Raw genomic sequence first — 21050 nt, forward strand, 5'->3', positions numbered from 1 at the left:
AGCTAATTAGAAAAATAAATTGCTCTTGGGAAATATTTATGAGACATTCACATGTAAGCACACACTACAGTCCTATCCAAAAGCAAGAGTTTCAAAATCGATACTTCTACCCAGACTACTTAATAGGTAATAACCAGCAGGCAGGTAAAGGAGTTCTATTCAAGTAGCTCATTTCTTAAGAGATTAAACTGAAGCTTTTCCTATCAACTGATTGCATTCACATTCATCTGCTGTTTTAACCATCCCTTTGACAATACTGATTGTAGCTTTATTTGTATGTACTGGAATTGCCAATTAGAAGGTTGATTGACAATGTGGTCACATAAGAGTAAGCATCAAGAGTAAATTGTCTACTAATTAAAGACGTCTATAACACTACTTTATGCTAAATCAACCTCTGCTAATCATGGAAACCAGAACAAAAGAGCACACAGAAAGAAGAAAAATCAAAAGAAATCCTAAGATGCAGTATCAGAAACATTTGTTTGGACATGATGGAAAATTAAATCCTTCAGCTGCTCGTTTCCATAAAAATGCTAACCAGTCCTATACTGCACTCAGTTACAGCTTGCCACCTGGCTTCCTAGGATGGTCTTATACTCAGCAAAGGCTATTTGCTAATATCTCTACTGCACGGGGTTTACAAAGGAAAAAGGTAGCATAAATTATATTCACTGCTCAATGCGATGTGAAGCTTTTTCTTCCTCACATTTTTAGAGCAGCTTGATAAACTGATGCCTACGCCTGCACAAGAATGGTGGTAGTTCAACATTACAAACAGGAGTCTCACTGGAAAGCTGAACTACGCAGGAGAATCTGATAGTGCTAAATCACTTGAAGAAGTGTGCAGGAGAATCAAGACCCACCAGTACCTAACGGATTCTGTATGACTGGAACTGCAAGGGGAAAGAGAAGAACCTTGAGAAAGCATAAAGTTGAAAATCCCACAAAAATATTAATACTATTTAAATAAGTTTTAGAATATTCCTTCTCTATTCCTCTCATGTAAATATTCCTTCTATAGATGTAAGTAATCTGAGCTGTTTAAAGAGATGATGGAATCAGAATTCTAAAAGTAGTACTGCAAGAAATTAACTGCAAAGAAACCTCCTGAATAATCCCACAGGAAGGCCCTTAAAGGATTTAAAAGAGCATCTAGAGTAGTATTCCCTATCCCTACTCTAAAACCATACTTCCTCATCTGAGTAATGCGATCACAGCCAACTTTATAACAATTTAAATATAAAGAATATTTTATGTCAACACTGTTTTCTGTTCTGCTTCACCTGAATTAGTCCGAGTTCCCAGAGTGCCTATACCAAAGCAGAGTCGTGCACCAAGCGATTGCCAGTTTCAAAGCCAGTGCTACTCTACAGTGCCTGGCATTTGGGGCTGTGCAGTTGCTTCTCCATCAGCTCTCCCCACACTGGTACCACTTTCCACACGTGAGCATACTGTTTCCTGACTAAAAATGGTTCAACCAAAATAAGACTGTTCAAACAAAGCCATTGTTTGGCATATTTTGATGTCAATGAGTTCGACATACTGACCTTCAGCTGCCTTCCCCACTTTCAGGATGAGCTACAGAGATTCTCAGTTCACACCATGTAGAAATTAGGCATTCAACATAGCACAGATAAAAAATCTAAGTCTAAAATTGGTTGTTTTCAATCTGATTTTTAAGAAACGTTACAGAAATATTACACTAGACTTTGGATGGAATGGCCAAGTGATAAACCATATCATTGTATGTGGCACAGCTAGCAACAGTAGGACACATTCATAGCCAAATGTGCCAGATGAGGTAAACACAATGGCTACATTTAGAAAGATCTAAAGAGGATTACATCTTCAGTCCTCCTTAAATGTTTCAGAGACAATTCATATGCCTGCTTAAAAAGGAAATCAAATATAACACACTATCCTGTGGACTATAGCACGTTAAAGCAACATCTTTTTTAACCTCCTGGGGGGAAAAAGAAGCAGACGGAAAAAATACCACTGAACCTTAACCACAGCTTTGTGAACCGACAGCACAGTGTAACTAACTACAGAAACAGATAATGAGACTGAAGTACAGAGTTAATGTGGAGCTTTTGGTGTACTGTAACTATTTTGTGCTTCACCTATCTTTTAAGTTTTCGCCTATACTTTAAGACTAAAGCAGCTACACCCACATTATGGAGGAAAAAGCAAATTACTTTGTTAATTGTATTGATACATCATTATCCAAATCTAGCACTTTCCTCAGTACAACAACTGATAATAAAACACTATTCCAAAACATATGGATTTCATCATTCTCTACTCCCCTTTTCTCCCACCCTCTCAGCCTCTGTTTTCTAGATAACAAATAACTGACTCAGACACAGACTTCACTGAATAAGGGCTGTCAGTTAAAAAAATAAAAAGTGCTATCTATAATCTGGTAGTCAATGAAGCACACCTTGTTGCAACATGTTAAACAATCTTAACTCAGCACACATCCTTTTTATATTATACGTTCCATCTTAGGGAGACTATAATTTTTCAGGCCTTGTCAGGTTTCATTTACCAATTTCCCTGCTGCGTTTAGTATGCACTATGCACTTTGCCTTTTTTTTCAAGACATGACAATTAACTTGAGCCTTGTTCTCTTTGCATATATTAAAATGACAGGGCACTTTCAGTTAAAGGATGGGCAGAGGTGGAACACACTCCTGGTACTTCTCATATTCCTCTGATAAATAATGTGTGTGCTCTATTTTTGGAATGTCATTACTTGTTAATTTGTTTCCTATATGTCCGTGTTTGCTAGCCACTACAATAGATTTCAGATCTTGTCATAACAAAACGGAAAAAAAACAGGGGTCCCAGTGAACTCACTGTCACAAAAAAAGGCTAGTCTTTATCCCTCTGCCTTGACCATTTGCCAGGTATTCTGTAGCATAACGTCTCACCTGTCAGCTTCAGCACTGTGCTAAAGTGGTTAAAGCAGCTCACCTGTGACATGTGAGCCACACTCTGCAGTCGGAACAAATGTTGTCCTCATAACCCAGCTGCAAACAGGTATTGAACTTACACTTAGCAAGCTGTTCTCATTGGGATATAGCTCTTTTAAGTAACAGGCAGTTGGACATGATGCAGCCACACCATCTACTTGCATGACACTGGCAACAGGAGACCGAAAGATGCTGAAAGGAGCCTTTCATCTCAACTAATGTCCAAGCCCGTGTACTGTATGTTGTTGTTTGGGCTGTCGATAGAGCTGCTGGTATCTCAGGTTTAGAATATTTTTAACATAGGTAAGTCCTTACTAACTTGTATCTGGAAGACTTAGTTAACATTAAAAATAAAAAATGCTATAGATATATCTAAAGAAAGAATCCTGAGCAAAAATACCACCAAAGAGACAGGATGTGATATATGGGCTACTATAATGAGACGTGGTAACTACATAACTAGCAAGAAACCACACCACCACCATTCTTTTCTGTACATCCAGACACAACAGAAGAAACTCAGGCAAGTCATTGGCTGACTGAAATATATATGGTCTGCTTGAGTTTTATACTGACATTCTAGAAGTGGAAAACACTTAAACACTTCTTCCCCATCATTCTTGCCAAAACAGTGGGTGCTATGGAAAGAGCTTGTGCTGTGACCAGTGTGCTATTCTCTGATAACAGCAGTAAAATCCTAAAAAAAAAAAAAAAAAAAAAAAAAAAAGAGAGAGAGAGAGAGAAGAATTTTAATGAAGTTCTCCATTTACAGGACAAATTGCCATTGCCAGAGCTCACAAGAGAATACCAAGGGAGAGTCACTTTCCAGATTTACACAGACTTAATTCAAAAGTGACTCCATGCCATGAGACATGATATAATCCACAGGTTACTAAGACGAATTTAAGGCATATAACACGTCTACATATTATGATGTCATCTAAATTATGAATTAAATTTGGATTAATTCACATAATTTGTTAAAAGGGAAGTATAAGATCCTAAATTATTTAAATTAGGATTACTAATCCAAGCTACAAAATCTCTGTAAATTGGGAATAGACATTAAGAGCTTTAGAACATGAAGATATGAGTTGGACCATATAAATCTGAAAACATAATTTATTTTTAACCACCTCTAACTTTTTATGTTTTCACGTGAATACATTAACTCACCTGACGAAAGCTTCTTTCATGCCTCACCAATATGTGACTTCAGTGGGAGTAGTAGTAGTAAAGACTGACAAAGTCTACAAGGGTGAGATATTTGCTTTGATACAGCTATCTAAAACTGGATCTAAACAGGATAGAAAGTTCATTATTTTTCTTCCTCTCAAGAGCTTAATATATCAAATTTTAAAAAAGGTAAAGCACTCCACATTAGAGAAAGAATTTTAATTAATACTCTATCTTTCTCTGCCTAACTGAAATTAAATTCTGAAGAGTTCAGAAGTATCTTTCTATACTCCAGAAAAATTTGGCCACCCATATAGTATTTAAGCCTTATATACACGCTTACTTTGCATTGCTGTATCATAAAATAGGACCTAGAACATAAGCTGAAAAAAACCCTCGAAATTCTCAGGAGACAAAGCTGTTCAGAGCATAGGCCTCATGGGTACTTGGGAGGGAGGGGAAAATTGATGTCGATTCCAGGTTTTTGTTCTCTTTGTGTGTGTGTGCATGTATTTTTTCTTAATATATGAACCATCTCTCTTCTATTGAAACATCTAACCAACCTTGTTATTTAAAAAATGCAAAACATGCTTTTTTACTAATATTTTTTCATTATTTTAATATGGACCAATACATCTTTCTGATTTCTAGACAGAACTGCAAAATGATGAGGCACTTAAATATTGAATAGTATTGAATAAAACCATTAAAATACAATTTGAGTTTACTAGGAAAAAAAATAGTGCATTTGATCTCAATTTCTTTTTATAAACTGAAGCAAAAACTTTGCAAATCTTTCAGAACTCAAGGCTAGAGACAATCTACTGACAAAACCTAGTTTTCACAGCTTAGCCAATGCTTTTGTTCTTATTCTTGAAACACTGAAAGTCATATACAGCAGTCCAATTTTATTTAACCATGCATTCTTGGCAAAACATTTTTATTAATATACTTAGAGAGAAAAACCAAATCCTTACTATCACTATTACACCAATTAAAGCTCAGGTAAATTAGCCGATTACTACATTTTTTTTCTTCTTACAAACTACAGTAGCTCCTGTAAGATAATAGGGTGACAAAGATATTTTCCTGCATGAGCTGAAAAAGATGCACAACCACTTACCTTAATGTAATAATGACTAAGAAATTAGTTTTCCCTTAAAAGAAAGCAAGCAATTTCCCAAACATAGTTTCACTAGAACTAGAACTCAACCTGCAAGTTTTCAGTAGCAATGGTTAGCATTTTCTGGGAGGTATACACTGTGACACTTCAAAAACAGAGTGTACTTCTCAAGTTCTTGGTGAAAACAGGAAGTGTAATCAACTCAACCAAGCTTGTTTCACTAAATACACATGGTCTTTCCTCAAGACATCAGCAAGTCCAATTCCCTTTCCTGAAGCTCTGAACATGTAGTCAGCAAGTTGATTCTCCTTCCTGAGACTCTGACTGCTCAAATGCATTTTTATGTATTATATGCAAGCAATTTTTCTGTTCTGCATTTTACTTTACCAGAATCTCAAGAAGCAGACTGCTTTCTGGATTCTGGAGACAATTTAAACACAAGTACAGTATTATAAATGGCATTAACTCACTTAGTGCTATGGCATTGCTATAATTGAATCGGACTCTTTTCATGGCAGAATCTTACTCATTTTCCAGAAACCACAGTTTATGTAAAAGATGTTTAGAATGAGAACAATCCAAAGTCAGAATTTTCCAAAGGAGCAATTAAAAACTAGGCAAAATAGCAGCAATTTCCTTGTAAAATCTTGTCCACTGGAAACTGAAATTTAGAGACAGAAGTCACTTTGCAGCTGCAAAATAAAATTTGGATGAAAATCTCTACTAACACCAAAAAACCTTCAGACAAACAGACAAACTGACTGGTTTTGACAGGATCAAAAACTAACTGTCCACACTATCAGCTTCTGACTTGTGATCTCTGTCAAGTAGATGCCAAGCTTAATGCCAGCTTTTGAACTTCCCTGCAAGTAATGTTCATAAAAGCATTCAGAACAGATGAATATGTTGCATTTTCTACAGCTATTATTAGTAATGTTTGTTCATCCCTGGCATTTACAATTTAGTCTTTGACTCTTGCATGTGAATTGAGAGTATTCATCAAATCAGTTGGCACGGAGATTGGCTGTTAAGATACCTTCTTATCTGAAGAAGTAAACATGTTCAAGTGTGAAGTTGCAGAGGTAAAAATATTTTTAATTACAATTGCAAAGGTGGAAAATAAAACCTAATTATTCCTTTTATATCTCCTTATTTAAAAAGCAAGCCTCTCAGAAGCTATGAGCAAGCTAGAATTTTTGCAATTATCTAAAAGCTTTAATCATACCTTTGTTTCCGCAGTTCTATTCTAGGATACTTTATTTGGGGAGATCCAATGTGATCTTGTTGGTGCTCGATTGCCTTAAACAGCACAGTCATTAATCACCTCGCCATTCATTTGGCATATCAGCCTGCTAACTTCATCTGCCATTTTCCCAGTGCTTGAATAATCTCCCACTATTAAGAGGCACAGAACATCAGCAGCTGGAAACTGCAAATCCCTGAAAAGGACAGTCCTGGTGCCTGTGAGGATTTCTATACAGCTCTGTCATACTCTGCTTTTGTGGAAGTACTGGGGAACAGTAAACTATAATTGTTTCTATATTTGTATACAGTCTCCTGGGAGATACTGTAAACTTCTGATAGACCTCCCCTTTTGTTGGGTGGATTCTATGAAAGAAACCGTTTTCAGCCAGACTGACCAAGTGAGGCAAGTTCTTATCCTCAGCATAAAGACCTCTGACGTGAAAATTCCTGAGCATTAAACGCATCAGGTCAACTTCAAAATGTAATGGAACATCCTAGCCATCAACTGAAAGACCCTCTTTGATTTTGACTACTGAAAAGAAAACCCTAAGATGTCTGCCTTGCATGTTTACGAATGACACAACATTAGGTCTACAAAGTATGCAGCCGGTGGTGCAGCTTCAAGAATCTTTTATTTTAGTGTCAAGACAACATCCTAGGATTTTGTTTTTAATATATAAGAATGCAATTTGTTACACAATTAATGAATTAGTCTCTGATATTAACCTTGGAAAAACTCCTGTCTCTTAAGACGTTCATTGCACTGACACCTAGAAAACAATAAAATGCTTAATGAACTCTTTCGGTTCTATTCTTTACAGTGCTTCAGAGACAGACCTTGATGTTAGCAGCAGAGTAATGCACAATTTAATGGAGAGAAACAAGCCTTGCCAGTGGTGCTCTGGGTCTGCAGCAGATGAGCTGACATAACATGCCACCCAAAACATGCTCACAGGAATTTCTTTCCCTCTTGCTAAACGTTCAAAGGCTGTTGTACAAAGCACGGCACCCCACACTACCAAGCCTCTAGCACTGGACAGAAGCACTGATTATCCCCTTAAGAAAAGCATGTCATAAATTGCACAGGCTGCTATCACGAATTTGCAGACAGCTGAAATACACAGCACTTTCAAGGGCACAAACATTTGAAGGCATAGCATTCTGCTGTTACAACACAACAACAGAAAAAAAAAAAAAAAAAGAAAAGAAAAAAAAAAAAACACAATAACAAGAAACGGCTTAAAGAACTTCGCTAACATGCTTAGACTAATCACGGCATCCTGTAAAACAACTAGAGATCGTGATGTATCCGTGAAATTTTTCCCTTTTGGGTGCTCTTAACTGAAAGGCCAAGTGCCAGGTCCTGCACCTGGGGCACAATAACCCCAAGCAGAGCTACAGGCTGGGAGAGGAATGGTTGGAGAGCTGCCAGGCAGAGAAGGACCTGGGAGTGATGGTGGATAGTCGGCTGAATATGAGCCAGCAGTGTGCTCAGGTGGCCAAGAAGGCCAACAGCATCCTGGCTTGTATCAGGAACAGTGTGACCAGCAGGGCTAGGGAGGTGATCGTCCCCCTGTACTCAGCTCTGGTGAGGCCGCACCTCGAGTACTGTGTTCAGTTTTGGGCCCCTCGCTACAAGAAGGACATGGAGGTGCTTGAGCGGGTGCAGAGAAGGGCGACGAAGCTGGTGAGGGGCCTGGAGAACAAGTCCTACGAGGAGCGGCTGAGGGAGCTGGGCTTGTTCAGCCTGGAGAAGAGGAGGCTCAGGGGCGACCTTATCGCTCTCTATGGGTACCTCAAGGGAGGCTGTAGCGAGGTGGGGGTTGGTCTGTTCTCCCACGTGCCTGGTGACAGGACGAGGGGGAATGGGCTTAAGTTGCGCCAGGGGAGTTTTAGGTTAGATGTTAGGAAGAACTTCTTTACTGAAAGGGTTGTTAGACATTGGAACAGGCTGCCCAGGGAAGTGGTGGAGTCACCATCCCTGGAAGTCTTCAAAAGACGTTTAGATGTAGAGCTTAGGGATATGGTTTAGTGGGGATTGTTAGCGTTAGGTAGAGGTTGGACTTGATGATCTTGAGGTCTCTTCCAACCTAGAAATTCTGTGATTCTGTGAAAAAGGAGGACTAGACCGCACACACAACTTAGCCTACAGAAGCAATGAAGTGCGTGACTGAAGTATGCTTTAAATGCACTGTTAATTTTAACTGGAAAATCAAGTAGCCAGCCATAAAAGGATGTTGCTACAAGACAGTACGGAGATGTAATGCAAAACACAAAATAGTTTCCTGTTTTTGTAAGTGCTTGCATTTTCTACACATGAGCGGCATATATAAGGAGCATGCAAAAAGGGAATTTGTTTGCTTAGAGAAAAGTAATTCTGAATGAATAAAAGAGCATTGCTACTGCCTGCTCAACTCAGCCATCTGAACACACGTGTGACTAATATGGTCCACAAGCAAGTATAAATTACCTACCACTACACCTCAGTGTAATGAGCCAAGAGGCACTCTTAGTGTTCCAGGTACTTGGAGGAAAGCTACTCCCATGCTTAGAGCTATAACCCTAAATTCACTGTTCTGACAGACAGGGAATCAGATATTGAGGGTGGTCAATGGGCTTCTGTCAAAATAGAACAAACCATTTTGAAATGAAACTACATAAAATAAATTCATTTATTTAAAATTAGTCATTCCTAATAATCCTAGTTGCATTAACAGTACAGAAGAACACAACACCTGATTTCAATCTCCAGAAGAGAATCATAAATATAGCTTTAAAACTCTTTCAGCTGCACATACATTTCATACTAAAACTGCACATTCCTTTGGTGATAGTGTTGAGCCGATGATCTAAGATGATGAGATATTTGTGGGATGACACAGATTTTGCCAGATTTTGCCAGAAATTTACAGTATATATAGGCACACATTCAGCTGAATCTTCCCCTCACTCAAGCAGAATGAAGCTATTTGTGACCTGAATTTCTTTTTGTACAGCCTATGTCAATTTGCCTGAGAAAAGGAATCAAAAGAGTAGCGGTCATTAGAGCTGCAAGGGAGAAAAGAATTGAGAAGAGCATCCACATGTGTGCCACCGCAGTGGGACAGAGACAATGGCCTGCTTATAAGGCCTACATGGAGGATGCGGGGGAGGCAGGCGAGCAGGCTGGGTTTGTTTGGAATGTGAAGATGTGAATAATTCTCGAAAATGCTGTTAGGAAGCATTGCGTGCCAAAAATAAATTAGTCTAACTTCTTGTTCTTTTTTTTTTTTGAACTGAATTTATTATTATTATTATTATAAATCTTAAGTTATGAAGCAGACTCAAACAGAGAGAAACGGGAAAAGAAAACACATCTTTACTAAAGAAAAGTAACCAGCTAGGTACAATGGACACATTTTATAAAAGCTACTAAACAAAGGGCTGAATCTACAGAACAAATAAAGCCTAGCACTTCTAAGGACCTCAGACAAAAAATATCGCCTGGCCAAAAACACTGGATTGGAGCCACAGAGAAATACCAAGGTAAAGACAAAAGAAAACCAAAAAGATCAAATTCTTACTAGAACTCACCAGCTGTTCACAGATTAAAAAGTAGACTTTGTAAATTAGACTTTGTAGATTAAAAAGTAGACTTTGTAAATTTAATTCCAAATTTGAAATAGTTTTCTGTGGGATCTTTGTAAGACCAACAGGAGTACTACTTAGAATTGAATTATCAGCTCTGAATACAGCTGCTAGAAGTACAAAAAGGCCTTTCAATCGTAAGCTTCATTTTTAAGATGACTTTTTCACTGGGAACACTAATTGGCACAGTAAAAATACTCAATATTATGATCACTGCAAGTCCCCAGTTATTTAAAACTTACAGGTTTAAATCATGAGTTACACTACATGAACTGAATCAAGATTTAATTTTCAACACTACAAATAATTTTGGCAAAACATTTTTCCACACTATACAAAGGCATATAGGCTATGGGAAACACATACTCTAAATTTTCTAGCACATTACTGTATTCTATTTATTTCTTCATTACATAACACCAGTTGTAGCTCCAGTTCAAACTATTAAACCCAAATATTTTAAATAGCTGTAAGTGGTGAAAATAAAAGGAAAAGGAAGTCAGCACATTAATCAGTTAATGCTTGCACACACATCTCAAAGATGGTATTATTTTCCTCTAAGATCAGTTGTGTTTAAAAACCACCCTGCAGCTCAGCAGCAGTGTGGAATATTAATTTACACATCTCCAGCGATATGTGAGGACATCTCCACACACCCCCAGCCCTCGAGATGGAAAGTGATTACACTGTCACTGTATGACTGTAGTGTGATGACAACAGCCAGACAGGGAGAGACAAAAATGATGCTGCCTCTCAAACGATTTCTGAATAATAGCTGCTGCACCTACAGCTTTTGCAGCAGAGAACAAAAACATCAAACCCCCCTCCCTGAATGGCTCCACAAGAAAGCTAAGGGGCCTTCCACGGGGAAAAGGTCAGCATTTCAAAGCTTGTCCACCTAGGAAGAACTGGAACGCCTAGAAAACCCGGTAAATCAAATGTAAACAGGAAATACAGGGCTAAAAAAAGAACACGAAGTGTGCCTTGCACCGAACTCTGATAGTAAAAAGATGTTTAAACACATGAGAAGCAGGAAGCCAGCCAGGCAGCCAGCAAACCTCCTCACGGCACAGGCAGAAAGTGGACACTCGGGGGAAATAAAGCCACAGCCCCACAAATCAATTTGTGCTGCTGGTCTGTCCCACTGAAGATGCTCGGGTGATTCCCACAGCCAGCATGTTCTTTGCAGCAAATTGGCTGGAGGAGCAAGATGTAGAAAATGTTAAGAACTCATGGAGGAAGTATTAAAGCAAACAGACACACCGGGTGTTGCTCAGTCACCAGGATACCCGTCATCTGCAAGGGGCTCAAACATGAATGCCCAGAACTGCCAGCTAAGCTGCACAGTCTGTCAGTACAAACTGCTGCTGAATCGGAGGACTGGCAGGTGACCAGTTTAACTGCTGCTGACAAAAAGGAGGCTGCACGGACACCGAGGAGCTCTGGACCAGTGACATTCATCCCTTGACTGACTTCCATCCCTAGGAAGATGGTAGAGGCCAACCTAAAGAATAAAATCACTGAGTGTAAACAAGGTCTGCCACCCTGGCATGACCTCTGAAAAGGAAACCTGGTCTTAAGAGGGAAAAAATTGCCCTGAAAAAAAAAAAAAATGAAAATCACACAGAATCACTGTGTGAGTCACATGATCCTCAAACTGATCTAACATTTCTTGTCATCGTGCATTTGGTACAACTTGAAAAAGATTTCTTTTTATATTTGAATTGCTTTAGTGCAGTGGCAGAGATGTATTTACCCATATAGCCTATTTTACTAAGGGAACTTGCAGAGAGACTCCTTTGCCAGTGAGAAATATAATTTTACGAAGAGGTTTGTTGATAGAGGTTTACCAGGAAGCCTCCCTTGTAAAAGATTAAGCCAAAGAAAAACTGCTAGGATAAACATAGTGCTATCATACCAAACATCTAACATTTTCTACAAGTCAAAGCTTCAAGCATTTATCGGCCAGAGGTCAATGAGGGAGGAGGAAAACAGGTCAGTGAAACCTTGAATTCTCCAAGTCCTGTTTTTGATGTGTTTGTTGGTTCTGGGGTTTTGTTGTTTGCTTTGTTCTTTTTTTTGGCCCACCTTTACAATTACAGGTAATAAAAACTCACATTTCTCTCCCCAATTCTCAAAATAAAAATAAAAATAAAAATAAAAATAGAAATAAAAATAAAAATAAAAATAAAAATAAAAATAAAAATAAAAATAAAAATAAAAATAAAAATAAAAATAAAAATAAAAATAAAAATAGGTGGTTTCTAGATTTAAGCTCTTTGCTTTTCCATTTCCTTCTATCAAATTTCTGTGTAAACTGTTGATATTTTCAAATTTGCTTTTACAATGTTATGGGAATGGAAACTATTTTACTTTTAAAACAAAAAGTGAAGAGGTGCTTTGCCTGTTGAGTCACTGGCACAGACAGGGTTTGAAGAGAAATGCCAAATAGAGTGAGATTGGAAAAAAAATGTCATTGTGGCAGCCTGCAGCAGACATAAAAATGTGAAGAAAAAATAATTGTTTTCTTTGCTATGTTAACTAAGTATTTTAATATGAACAATATTAATAACTACATTAGCTGTTACTTCTCTTTGTCTAAATTGCTCTTAGTAAAAAAAAAAAAAAAAGCTATTATTTAGATCATAGACAAACAAAAACAAGCAAGTGAACATAGAATAAATGTATTTTGGAGAAATGAATTAAGAGAAGGGTTTGAACATCAGTGCACCCTGAGAAACTACGCATAGAAGGGATCTGTAAAACAAAAACTACAGGCTGGTTTACATGGGAAACTAACTAGCATTATTATACGGATAAAACATCATACCCACGTTAGACCTACCTCCAAAGTAATTGGACTTAAACATCCTAACATTACATAAATTGCTTGGAGCACATGTTGAACTAGAAAGCCATAGCCACTATAATGACAAAAGCATAAAACTAGAGGTATGGTAACACTGAAACCTTTTACCAGGTAGGTAAACGCAAACATTGGTACAATAGTTATACAAATTCCTTAACCAGGGAAGGACGTTCAATCTTGTCAAGGTATTCACAAATCAGCTGTGTGCTAGTAACCTCTTTCCAGTCCTGTGCGGACTGCAAGTGAATGAATGTGCATCTGTGCAATATTTGAAACTGGAAAAATTATAGAAGATTAATCAAGTAAGCCACAAGAGAATATACTGCAAATACAGTACCTATACTGCAGGATACTTTTAAGACTTTAACTCTGTTGCAAAATGAGTTTTGCACACAATCCCTATAGCAATATTCCAGCACAAAACTGCATTACAGCATGCCAATTTCACAATGCTCCCTATTATAATTCACTGTTCGTTACCAGTGACCAGCACTGATAAAAATGAAGCTTGTTATAAAGCTTGTCCATTCTTGTTATTACAAAATGCTTTTTCAAACAAAGGATTTATATATGTGCTATGTCATTCCTAGCATCCATAATTTTGCATAATGATGCCTACAGCTATTTCATAAGGAAAATTAAAAACAAAGCAACATAAATTTATAGGCAGAAATATGCTCCCCTCCAACATGTACCTTACCATCCATTTCAGTTTGTATAAAATTAAGAAAGTAATCCAAAATCTAACTCAGAAAGATTCTCACTTTTAAGATCTTTATGAAAGCACTTAACTCTGTTGTTGACCACAGCGCACACACACACACACACACACGTGTGTAAACAAACTCTGCTATTGTAGCAGCAACATTTCACAAAAATACCAGTCCTGGATATAGAGCAAATCAAACTATCCAGCTCCTCTGGACAGAAGCACCACCAATTATTCTACCCACTAATGCTTTCTTCTCGTAGCTTTTTTAAAAGGCCAATACCACACAAGTCTCTGTATCAAGGCAGTTACAGTATCTTCCTCATTCTTTCCCCATCCCACCCCAGTCCCACTTGGTCAACTGTTGTGTTACAACGGGGAAATAAGACTGTAACTACCACAGCCGAGGGCAGGCAGGAAAGGACAGCCAAGCTTCAAGTCTCTGCACAAAATATCTTGTTACCCTCAAAAACAAATTAAAATCATCACCACCAAGATCACAGTACATCATTGATCACACGGGTTTCTAGCACGGTAACACAAAATATCTCAAGAAAAATCATGTAGAGAAGAGCCTGCTGCAGTATCTTCCTCTACAAAAGAGGTATCTCTGTACAAAATACTGGCTTCTTGGACATGTGCACATGGGGGAATGAACAGAAGAAAGTCTTTACAGGATATAAGTATATAAATGTTGTCTGATACAGGAAAATTAACATTCCTAAGGGATCCATTTGCCCATCATCCTACCAGTACTCCACAAACAGCAGACAAATTATGAGGAATTATTGCTACAGAAAAAAAATGGATTTTCTGACTTTCTTGTAATACACAGACATTCGCAGGTAGTTAAAAACAATCACACTGGGAAAACTACTCTAACTTTTTATTTATGTTTTTAAGAAGATATTTTCTGCTATTCATACAGCTTATTTTGTCTGCAAGACCAAATTTTACTAGACATCAGCTTAAGGTCCCCATGGGTCTGTAAGCCCCTAAAACAAAGTCTGCTTTTCTGCACTATGTTTGTTTCAAAATTTTAAAATGTCATAAATCAATGCACTCATTTCTTTAAATGAATTTGCAAAGCTTTTAAGAACAGTAGTCAAAATCTATGGATTATTTAAAGACCAGCAAGCTCAATAAAGAGATGTATTTTTTAATGTCATCTTACTTTGTCTTGTTTGTTGTCTGTATGATTTTTATCATGCCTGGTTATGAATTAGTAGTATCTTGAAATGATTAGAACAAAGTACTCCCTATTTGAAGCTCAGCAATTCTATGGGGAGGAGTTATTCTACAATTATGACCGCAGATTTGACTGAGGTTGATCCAAAACAACAGAGAAAACACAGTAAATCTGCTCAGCCTCTTAGGACTGTTCAAGATCAACTACTGCTTAGAATCCTGCTGCTGCCAAACTGGAGCAAAGAAATCCCATCTTAGATCTCCAATTTTTATCAAAGTGGTCCAGCAAAGTCTGAAGTTCCAAACTGGCTTCAGACCTGCAACTATGACAAAACATATGAAATATTTCTTCATATGTCAACTTGCGCAGCTCTCTCCTGTTCTGTTAAGACACAGGATAGCAGAGAACTGCGGGCAGAAATATCCCGCTCAGATTAGGATTTCCCTTCTGACTCAAAAAAGTGCATGTTTTGGGGCAAACAAAATCCTAGACTCCCAAAGGCTGAAAGAAGCCTGAAGTCTGTGTTAAAACTTGCACTGATTATGAACATATGTAAGGGTGACAGATCTGAGTAATACTGGATTTATAATATGAAATCCTCAGCCTTCCTAATAAACAGATTTGAAGATGTATCAGAGAAATACTTCATTGACAACTACCTTGATATTGCAAGCCAAAGAGATTCTGGCAGATGAGATTCTGTCAGACATTTTGCTGCCCACTGGCAGCAGGTAGATTGGTGCATCAGCCAAGAGGTTTCCTGCGATCTCATATGGAAGAACTAAGAAGCCAAAGAAACCAAGGTGATCTCTATGGATGGAAAGACACAGCAAAATGCACACCTCATCTATTTTGAAGAGATTTCATATGGTTGAAAGCTAGGACAGATTTTAATAAGTCATTAACAATACCGGAAAAAAAAATCAAGATTAGTGGTATGACTGTCCTCAGATTTCACCTCTTTATTACGAATTTTTAGTAGTTTATGAACACAAACAAATGAAAAGGCTATAGTGTTCAATTCTACTTTTACAGTAACAGAAGAGTAACATTAAAATGTTACCAGAGACCATCATATGACCATAAAGAAAATTTATAAAGAGAGAAGTAGCAATATAAAATTAGGAGTAGTTTTCTTCTTTACCATACTCAGCCACTTCATCTTGAGGAGTCACCCACAGTTTGGAGTTCCCTGGCACCAGACCAATGCAATCTTTTTACCACTACGCTGAGTTACTGAAGTAACAGGAGTATAAAAATAGCCCAGCAAACTGTTTAGACTAGCAGAAAACTTATTAAATAAGAAAATAATTATTTTTTTCCAGACAATTCTCTCTTTAAGAGGATTATTAAGCAAGAATAATTACATACACAGTTTTGAACATTTCAAGACAATCACGTCATTCTTTACAACATCTGAAGCAAGTAGAACAAGTTTTTCATTTGGCTAAGGTACACAAACTGTTTAAAAAGATATCCAAATGGCTACCAAGAACTTTGTTCATCACTGAAAAGATAATGCTTTTTTCTTTCTAAAGTTCTCCAAGAGAAGCTTTTTATTTTAATAAGAAATGGCTTTTTTTATTGTATTTGACTGCATGATTTCTACAAAATGCGTTCATTCAAAATAATCCAGTGTATTAAAAACACAAATTCTTTACTGAAGTTTACTAATACAGCCAATAAGGAAAGAGCATTTTTACACTTTACACATTTAATGTTACTCTTACTGTTTACATTACAGTGCCAGTTTACAAGATGTTAACACTGTGCCTAAATTTGATATACAAAAAAGTCATTATGGGTTTATTATAGTCTGGATTCTCATTTTAATGAGATTTAACATCTTTAGAACAAAACGTTCAAAGCTGCAAGACATATGCTGAACATGTGTATACATGTAAAGCTTTGAAACCTGCTTAAAAACGTGAGAATGAGTAAAGCTCATGTTACCCTTGATAAATGTCAGCTGTCAGGAAATACAGCCCAATATACACTACACTTTCCACAAACTAGAGCCCAGAAAAATGCAATTTTTACTTCACTAGCTGGATATAATGCATTATACATGGCAACATTTAGCCAAGGTCAAAAGTTCAGTGTTTTCAAATTTTAACCTCCAAAGCAGGGTATTGTTACACAGATAACATCATTATGCTGAAATTAATGGTAGTATTTCCAAAATCTCTGCTACACTCTACTATACACATTCTACCAAAGTGGACACATTCAACAAACCTAGTCCAAAAGAACTTGAAAAGGAAAAAAACAGTCGTTCATATTTCCACTTCCAATTCTGTATTTTTTACTGTCCAATTTTACAATTTACATAAAAATGCAAACACCTTCTCTTCCATATTGATGAGACTGATGTACAGGGACAGAGAAAATCATTACTAGCTGAAGGGATGATGTTAAGTATTGTGTTCAGAAAAGTCAAAAGCAAAATAAGCTGAAAAAGAAACAAAACCCCCTTTTATTGTTGTTGTTGACATGAATAAAATGTCTTGCAATCAGAGACTCATTCAACAGCATGAACCTGAACATTTCCTGCTGTAGTAAATCACTCATTATAAAATGCTAAAAGTATCCTATAGAAATAACCCAGGTACAACAAACTGAGCAGAGCTGAACACGAGCTGCACTGTAAAGGGTGAGTTGGGGATCAGATTGTCTCAACTGTCCATTAAGAAATATTACTTTTTGATGTGATAAAACTAGGCCAAGCATCCCATCCCTATCTACAGTGCAGTCCTCTTAAAAGCTGTTCCTTCTCCAGTTCCCCTATTTGAAACCAGATATAATTGATAATTTTGTGCATACGAAAAATGACTTCTACACTACCATTGTCAAGCCAAATGGGGAAATGGACTTTAAAGATTTCACTGTGATTACCACATTAACAAGCATGTTTCTTCTGTTGCAGCCAAGTCTGAAGCACTCTGACAGTCTTCTGTGATTTTTTGTGAAAAGTGTTAGCTAGTTTTCCTGAGCAGGTTAAAAGCTCAGCATGTTGAAAGATGAAATACTCATGTGATATCAATGCCCTTCCCTCTCTGTTGTAATAAGTATTTTGATCTATTCTAATTTAGTATATTTCCACTGAGATTTTCAGAAGCTTTTAGCACTGGTCTAGGGCTGTTTCTGATAATTCAGTGAGAATTCTATCCCCAGCTTCAGTAGGATTACTAAGGCCAAACGTAGTATTTTTTCAGAATTTTATCTTCAACAGGAAGAAAAAAAAAAACTTTTAAAGGTATATTTTTATTAAGCTCAACTAGAAAGATACCGTAAATATGTCAAAATGAGTAGAAAGGCTCAGAAGACCTAAATTTTATTGACAATTGATTATTTGCCAGGCTATTTAGAAACATAGGTGTGTTTCTACACACAGCCAAGAAAAACAGATATCTGTTTGCTCCAAATGCAACCTTTAAGCGTTTTCTGGTACCAGGATCTATGTTAAGCCTAGTGCCTGGAATGGATTGATTTCTGCTTAAAATGATCATTCTACTTGATGTTTTAAAAGAATGTCAATAATAACTTAATATAATTATGTCCTTCAATGTTCACATTTTTTCTTTTAAAAAGACACAGAAAACTGTCCAGCACTTACTATAGTTATAGTAAATAATCTAGATGACCTTTCATCAACCACATTGAACACCAGTGCTGAAAAACAGAACAATAACTGCTGAAAACAGTGGTAACCTAACCGCTGCACTTACTACAAATATTGCAGTATCTGTAGCAGTGTAAACATCAAAACATCCCTTAGCTGAGAAGGTGATTACACTTATCAGAGCAAACTATCACATTTCAGCAAAATTAAAAATAACTCTTCAGATCTTACAGCATAAGAAACAGTGAAAGTATGAAAAAGTCCCCTTGCACATTTAGTTTACAGTATTCATTGTACCTGCTCTGAAACCAACATTGGTAACGTGAAATTTGAACTGAACAAACAAGGTAGAAAATCTTATGAAAAGGCTGTAACCTGGAATAAGTGAGCCATTAATACCAAGGTGTACAGCTCTGACAAGCAACTTTTGTACATGTATGTTCTGTTTCAAAATAAGAATCTAACATTACATACTGGTTAACTATAATTCTCATAACAATGGCTCCAATAGCTTCCTTCACAGACACATTAGTAAATATATCCTATATTAGTGCAATAAGCATACACAACAGGACAGAAGAGGCAGTAAGGATGACCAAAGTATCAAATTAAATAAGTACTACAGTGTATGTACTACTGACCAGGAAAAATATCCCATGAAGCAGAAAACAGCTCATTCAGGTTACTCATAACTGAGTAATTCCAAAGTTTGAAAGCATTACAGAAGAGACACAATAGTTCACTGAGAAATTCTAAAAGCCCATTATAAAACTATACTCAGTCTTTAAATTATATTTTCTAATTTTCCTTTTGTCTTCACAACTTTTAGGAAAATCGCTAGATTATTTCATTCTAAAGTGAAATCTGCAGGCCCAGTTTAAGTGCTCTTAAAACTGACTTGAAGTTTTGTTTGGATGAGAGGTAAATTTCACCCATACACCATGAAAGAATTAAATTCACTCTCTGTGAATGGTAACAGCCTTGGATTATGAAAAAGCCAGAAGCCCTGCAATTTTGGAATAAACAAGTAGTTATTTTTACTTCTTTAGAAATTCCACGTCTTTCCTATCTCTACATGTTCTTTACAATTCTAGGATCTTTGCAGACCTCTGAATGATGAGCAGGGATTTATTCTTGTCTTTGGCCAAGTGAGGACATTACCACTTACTGTCCTGCCATTACTGCATGGCCAGCTACTTGCTGACAAATTGCTCATTATTAGCCACTAAAATGTCACACATCATGGCAAAGCATTTTAAGCAAAATGCAGTTGGTATCTTCAAACACCATTCTGCAAACTGCAGTGGTTCAGGACTGACAAGTAACTGCCAGAAAGTACAAGCAGGGCAGAACTTCTTCCGCTTCTCATCAGAGAGCCCAGGACACTACCAACAAAAATTGTCTTAGTTCTGCTAGTTGATAAGACAGAAAAAGTCTTTAAAAACACCTGGAAAAAGGGTGATTTTTTTTGTTGTTATGACTGCACTTCAAAGACACAGAATTAAGTGTCTAAAAGCAAAGACTAATTTTGATTTCACGGCCAAGCAAGGTAAATTTTTCCTAAATTCTGAGCCAATAGATGACTAGCAGCCTTCCAAGTTTCTCAGAGGTTAACCTGAAACTTTATGAAAACTTAAACTGAAGAACACTATGAGGCTAGCATTAATGGCAAGTTACTTAAATCAGTGCCATTAAACAGTATTAATGTTGGTCTGACAGACCATAAAAGCAAGGAATGAAGAGAATCACAACTTAGAATGCTCCACTTTCAGAAATATCAGAAATGTATTCTGAACATCTAAAGGGACATAATAACGTCACTTCAGAATACATTTCTATTAACATTTATATTATATAATCATATAATAACAGGAAAAGAAAAGAGTAGTGTGATTTCCTTCATAACAAGATAGCATTTTTGGCTCTGGAGTGTTCATTACCAATACCCATTTTAACAAAGGAACGTAGGATTCATCACGCCACACCATATCCCAGGCTTGCCCTATGCAGGAGTAGAAAAGGGTAGGCAGACAAATCTACCAAAGGGTGGGTTTGTTTTCAGAAACTAGTAGGAAACTAATAAATATCACAGAATATTCTTTAAGTATGAATTCTACTAACTATAGATACTCTCCTACTTAAAAAAAAAAATAAATGCTTTTTAGTATACAAATAACTTGTCTGATATCACATGCCTGCTAACTGTGTAAGTAAAATTCTTTTTTCTTTATCAATTTTAAATGCATTGGCTTTTCATTTTAGGCTGTCCCCACGTCCCCATTGTCCTCCCCATAAAACACACAAGGCTCCAATTTGTTCTTATGCCACACTGTTATTCAGCTTCTGCAAAACTCAAACATTTATTCTCTCTCCAAATGTTTTCTTCTGTCTCTTACAAAAGCCTTAAGAAAGCTTCACATTGATCTTAATTTTCTTCATTTTCAAATTTAGAATATTTCAAAACAGATTCCTTACTGACTGAAGTCCCCAGTTCTAATACTGTCACAAC

The 21050-nt window shown here is 36.9% G+C and overlaps 1 protein-coding gene across 5 annotated transcripts in view; it reads right to left on the bottom strand.

Moving 5' to 3' along the window:
- NCOA3 (nuclear receptor coactivator 3) overlaps positions 1-21050 on the bottom strand; it is an 83536-nt gene that overhangs the window by 27909 nt on the left and 34577 nt on the right. The window lies entirely within an intron of this gene.

Source organism: Aythya fuligula, chromosome 16 (assembly GCF_009819795.1).
Source record: "Aythya fuligula isolate bAytFul2 chromosome 16, bAytFul2.pri, whole genome shotgun sequence".
Classification (NCBI taxonomy): domain Eukaryota; kingdom Metazoa; phylum Chordata; class Aves; order Anseriformes; family Anatidae; genus Aythya; species Aythya fuligula.